The sequence below is a fragment of the Rhinopithecus roxellana genome, chromosome 17 (genome assembly GCF_007565055.1).
Source record: "Rhinopithecus roxellana isolate Shanxi Qingling chromosome 17, ASM756505v1, whole genome shotgun sequence".
NCBI classification, from domain to species: domain Eukaryota; kingdom Metazoa; phylum Chordata; class Mammalia; order Primates; family Cercopithecidae; genus Rhinopithecus; species Rhinopithecus roxellana.
In genome coordinates this window covers 3,965,268-3,971,487 of record NC_044565.1, presented here as the reverse complement: position 1 = coordinate 3,971,487, position 6,220 = coordinate 3,965,268, and positions in this window count along the sequence as shown.

Sequence of the window (6,220 nt, the reverse complement as noted above, 5' to 3'; positions counted from 1 at the left end):
TTGGTATTAGGGTAAACCCTTGAACAGTGTGGAGGTCGGGCACCAACCCCCATGCAGTCAAAAAGCCATGTACAACTTTTGATTCTAAAAACTTGACTACTAATAGCCTACGGTTGACCAGAAGCCTTAGCAATAACATAAACAGTTGTGAACACATATTTTACATGTTATATGTATTATATACTGTATTATAATGTAAGCTAGAGAAAAGGAAATATTAAACCATAAGGGAGACACATTTACTATTTATTAAGTGGAAATGCATCATAAAGGTCTTCATCCTTATCATCTTGAGTAGACTGAGGAGGAAAGGAGGAGTTGGTCTTGCTGTCTCAGGGATAGCAGAGATGAAAGTAAGTCTGCATATAAGTGGATTCTGCAGTTCAGACTAGTGTTCAAGGAACATCAGTACAAGGAAAGCAAAAATGAGGGGGGCAATGTGTAGCTAAGTTCGTTTAGAAGTTCTCAGTATTGGATTATTCTGTCCTGACCCATTTTTACCTTTGATCAGAAGTTGATGAAAAGTACATTTCTTGGCAAACTAGGTTGATAGTTCCTGTCCTGAGGGTGTGGGACAATACTTTTGAATTTTGAGTTTATTCAGAGCATTTCGCTAGAAACCAACACTGAGAATCTAACAGGGTAAGGCAGTACCTAGTCTGACCTCTGCCTGTAAGGTTAGGCCACTGGCTGGGTACATACCATTGCATCCTGTTGTCAGTTTAATGATCTTGCAGAAGACTTCTCCATGAATGTTTGCCATTTAGTGTCAGGCCTTATACTAAGTTTTTACATACGTTTAATCCTCATGGCCTTTTGTGGTAGATCTTGTCCTGATTTTGTACATGATGAAACTGGCATGGAGAACATCTGTATTTGCCCAGTGTTGTAAGTTAGCAGAGGATTGACGTTAGTTGTAGCCTTTGGGGCCGGCTGAAACTAGCTTTATGACTTGTTACTTGAGGGAAGGGAGGGTAGGGAGCTGTTGTAAAGGGCAACTGAGCATTAGGCCTTGAACTGAGGGTCTAGGGGGAGACCCTCAAGAGTTCTGGCACTGCCTTCCCTTTGTGCTGGATGACCTCACATAAGCCCAGATCCTTTCAGAGCCCAGTGATTACATGGCGAAGAGGACTCTCCCTGGCATTTTCACTTGGCTCAGGACAGAACACCTGAGAAGATCCTTAGACCAAGCTTGTCCAGCTGAAGACAGTTTTTCCAGTGTGGCCCAGGGAAGTAAAAATATTGGACGCCCCTGATGTGACCAAGGATGTGTTTCTGTAGACAGAGCGGGTAGACCTGGGTGAGAGGAGCCCCTGAAGCTAGGAAGGGACCAGACAAGAGAGGTTATATTTCTACTTCAGTTGTCTGCCATGGGGCAGGGACACATGGTGGTGAGAACCCTGGCTTTTTTTGTTTTTGGCATAGACATTGCCTTTTTTTTTTTCTTTTTTTGAGACCAAGTTTCACTCTTGTCGCCCAACTGGAGTGCAATGGCGCGTTGTGAGCTCACTGCAATCTCTGCCTCCCAGGGTTCAAGTGATTCTCTTGCTTCAACCTTCTGAGTAGCTGGGATTACAGGCTTGCACCACCACGCCGGACTGATTTTTGTATTTTAGTAGAGACAGGATTTCACCGCATTGGCCAGGCTGGTCTCAAACTCCTGACCTCAGGTGATCCACCTGCCTTGGCCTCCCAAAGTGCTGGGATTACAGGCATGAGCCACGGCACCCAACTGACATTGCCTTTTCTTAACCAAAAGTTTTGTTTATTTTAAATCAAAGTTATATGTGCAAATTGAAGAGCCAGCTTGTCCAACAAGGCTTGGAACAAAAACAGGTCTGCCAACATTTCCCTTTAATGAGGCAATCACTTTCTATTCTTTTGGTATTTGCCTCTGTATATCTAAATGATATATTTGTGTTACTATGTCCCTCTCGCATTTTTTGGCTGAGTGTGGGTGACACTTCTGGGACTCCTGGGCCTTTGTCTTGGGTAGGAGTTCACTAGGGGTGACTTTTGCTGCCCTCAGTCCCCATTTGTGACTCTCCCTTATCCCATTTATGGTAATAATATTTGGAGACATTTTCGGTTGTCACAGTCGGGGGATGGTACTGACCAAGGATGCTGCTGTAAGCATCCTACAGTACACAGGGCAACTCCACAACAGAAAATACCTGGGCTGAAATGTCAGTAGCGCTGAGGTTGAGAAACCCAGACATAGGGGTGATCTGGTTGGGCTCTTTCCTTGGAGGAACCCCAGAAAAGCTTCAGAAGGCTAAAAGCCTGACTAATGAAAGTTCTAGGGCTCAGTGGGGGAAGTGGTCACCACATATTTTAACCTCACTATTTTCAGCCTAGACAGCCCATCCTTTGGGTGGCTTCAATAGGCATGGGTTTAGTTACCACAGTTTAGGTAAATACCAGTCCCCTGACAACACAGCTCATATTTCAGTTACTGTGGTCTACTAACTGAGTAAGTATAAAGCAAAGCCTTCAGTGTTAGCTCTTCAGTCCACAGATCACCTTTAGAAAACAATAGGCACATCATGATGGGTGATCTGTCATGTCACTTCCTTCAAAGTCTGTTGGTGATGGGCTACTGTACAGCTGTTACTCAGTTCACTCCAGATGAGAAAGCTTTTGGTTGTGTTGCCTTTTTATCTTCCAGTGGGAAAGATACTACTTAAGCTAACTTTCTGTACTACTATGGGATTATGCTCCAGTTCTTTTTGGGGCTTGAGTGAAAATGAAAATTTGCTTTTTACCATCAAACACAGCTTTCATTAATCCAGCCAATGCACAAACAGATAATTTTGATTTTTTTTTTTTTTTTTTTTTGAGACAGTGACTCGCTCTGTCACCCAAGCTGGAGTGCAGTGGTGCGATCTTGGCTCACTGCAACCTCCCGCTCCCGGTTCAAAGGATTTCCTGCCTCAGCCTCCCAAGAGCTGGGATTACAGGTGAGCACCACCACACCTGGCTAATTTTTATTTTTATTATTTTTTTTTGAGACAGAGTCTTATTCTGTCACCCAGGCTGGAGTGCAGTGGTGCGATCTTGGCTCACTGCAACCTCTGCCTCCTGGGTTCCAGTGATTCTCCTGCCTCAGCCTCCTGGGTAGCTGGGACTACAGGTGCATGCCACCATGCCCGGCTAATTTTTGTATTTTTAGTAGAGATGGGGTTTCACCATGTTGGCCAGGCTGGTCTCAAACTCCTGACCTCGTGATCTGCCTGCCTCGGCTTACCACAGTGCTGGGATTGCAGGTGTGAGCCACCATGCCTGGCCACGCCCAGCTAATTTTTGTATTTTTAGTAGAGACGGGGTTTCACCATGTTGGCCAGGCTGGTCTTGAACTCCTGACCTCAAGTGATCCACCCACCTTGGCCAGGGCGGTCTTGAACTCCTGGCCTCAAGTGATCCACCCACCTTGGCCTCCCAAAGTGCTGGGATTACAGGTGTTAGCCACTGCACCTAGGCATTATTTTGATTTTTAAAGCTCATTATCTTCTATGGAGTTTTGATAGGCCATTGATGCTATATCCAGAGATCTTGCTTTTTTTATTTTTATTTTTATTTTTTTTTCTGAGGTGGAGTCTTGCTCTGTCGCCCAGGCTGGAGTGCAGTGGTGCGATCTCGGCTCACTGCAACCTCCATCTCCCAGGTTCAAGCGATTCTCCTGCCTCAGCCTCCCGAGTAGCTGGAACTACAGGTGCATGCCACCACGCCAGGCTAATTTATTGTGTTTTTAATAGAGGTGGGATTTCACCATGTTAGCCAGGATGGTCTCGATCTGACCTCGTGATCCACCCACCTTGACCTTGCAGTTTTTTTTTTTTTTTGAGACCGAGTCTCTCTCTCTCTCTTGCCCAGGCTGGAGTGCTCTGGTGCTATCTTGGCTCACTGCAACTTCTGCCTCCTGAATTCAAGCAATTCTCCTGCTCCAGCCTCCCAAGTAGCTGGGACTACAGATGTGTGACACCACGCCTGGCGAATTTTTTGTATTTTTAGTAGAGACAGGGTTTCACCATGCTGGCCAGGCTGGTCTTGAATTCCTGGCCTCAAGTGATCCGCCCCCCTCCCCCAACATCCCAAAGTGCTGAGATTACAGGTGTGAGCCACTGCGCCTGGCCAGGTCTTGCAATTTCTTTAGCTAAAGTTTGGAAGAAATGGAAAGCATCATGGTAGAAATTAACAGTAATATTCAGTGTGGTAGAAACTTACTATGCTGCAAATGACTTTGCAGAATTCAAATTGCACATAAAGTGAGTTACATTTGACCATGGGAAGGTAGATTAGGCTGCTGTTTGAGAGATTCTAGGCAGGCAGCCAGAGGAAGTTAGCGAAGGTAAATTTACCCACAAAAATGAGGAAAGTGATTGTGGCAAAGAGAACATAGGCGTCCCAGAGGAGGTGATGCTGGCAAAAACTTCACTTTAACAGACCTCTTGGAGTTAATTTATAACACTGAGAGTCCAGAGGGCAAAATGCTGGATGCTGATCCAAAAATGCTTAGTCCCAATATGTCTAATGTTTTAAATTACAAGTACTAGATAAATAGTGGTTTTGCCATTTTTGAATTTCCCTGTACATTTTTACAGAGTTTGTTGTTGTTGTTTTTGAGATGGAGTTTTGCTCTTGTTGCCCAGGCTGGGGTGCAATGGTGCAATCTCGGCTCACTGCAACCTCTGCCTCCCGGGTTCAAGCGATTCTCCTGCTTCAGCCTTCTGAGTAGCTGGGATTACAGGCATGCGCCACCATGCCCGGCTAATTTTGTATTTTTAGTAGAGATGGGGTTTCACCATATCAGCCAGACTGGTCTTGAACTCCTAACCTCACGTGCCCAGCCCACCTTGGCCTCCCAAAGTGTTGGGATTATAGGCGTGAGTCACTGCGCCCAGCCCTACTAATTCTTTAATATCATCTGATACTCCATCTGTCCAAACTGCTTCTTAGACTTTCAGTCTTACTGGTTCTAGCCCATCCTTTGTTTCTCTTCCAAGTTACTTGAGACACCAACCTCTGAGCCTTTTAGTGGCCAGCTTAGCTTCAGCCTTCTGGGGTCAGCCAAGTCTTTCCATCTGCTATCTAAGCTTCCACAATTTTGAGGTTTTTTTCCTCCCCTGTTCACTATGCCTCTACAATATTCCCTTACTGCCCTAAGGGAGTGAAGGTAAATGTTTCAATGTGTCTTTACCTGGAAATTCTTGACTGGTTGGTATTTTAGTAGTTTGTATGTATGAATGTATGTGTGTATTGATTGATGATTGATTGATTGATTGAGGTAGAATCCTGCTCTGTTGCCCAGGCTGGAGTGCAGTGGTGGAATCTCGGCTCCTTCTAACCTCTGACTCATAGGTTCAAATGATTCTGCCTCAGCCTCCTGAGTAGCTGGGATTACAGGAGCCAGCCACCACACCTGGCTTTTTTTTTGTAGTTTTAGTAGAGACAGAGTTTCACCATGTTGGCCAGGCCGCACCTGGACTCCTGACCTCAGGTGATCCACCTGCCTCAGCCCCACAAAGTGCTGGGATTACAGGTGTGAGCCACTACGCCCGGCTTTAGTATTTGTTTTAAAGTGAAACATTTATTGGAATGTTTACATTGAAAAGTCTTTTGAACAATTAGGTATAGAAAGTAGACCAGGTGCGGTGGCTCAAGTCTGTAATCCCAGCACTTTGGGAGGCTGAGACGGGTGGATCACGAGGTCAGGAGATCGAGACCATCCTGGCTAACACGGTGAAACCCCGTCTCTACTAAAAAATACTAAAAAAAACTAGCCGGGCGAGGTGGCGGGCGCCTGTAGTCCCAGCTACTCGGGAGGCTGAGGCAGGAGAATGGCGTAAACCCGGGAGGCGGATGAGCTGAGATCCGGCCACTGCACTCCAGCCCGGGCGACAGAGCGAGACTCCGTCTCAAAAAAAAAAAAAAAAAAAGAAAGTAGAGAATGGGCTGGGCGTGGTGGCTCACGCCTGCAATCCCAGCACTTTGGGAGGCTGAGGAGGGCAGATCGTGTGAGGTCAAGAGCTCAAGACCAGCCTGGCCAACATGGTGAAACCCCGTCTCTACTAAGAATACTAAAAGTAGCTGGGTGTGGTGGTGCACGCCTGTAATCCCAGCTACTCAGGAGTCTGAGACAGGAGAATCACTTGAACTCAGGAGGCAGAGTTTGCAGTAAGCCGAGATCATGCCACTGCACTCCAGCCTGGGCGACAAAGTG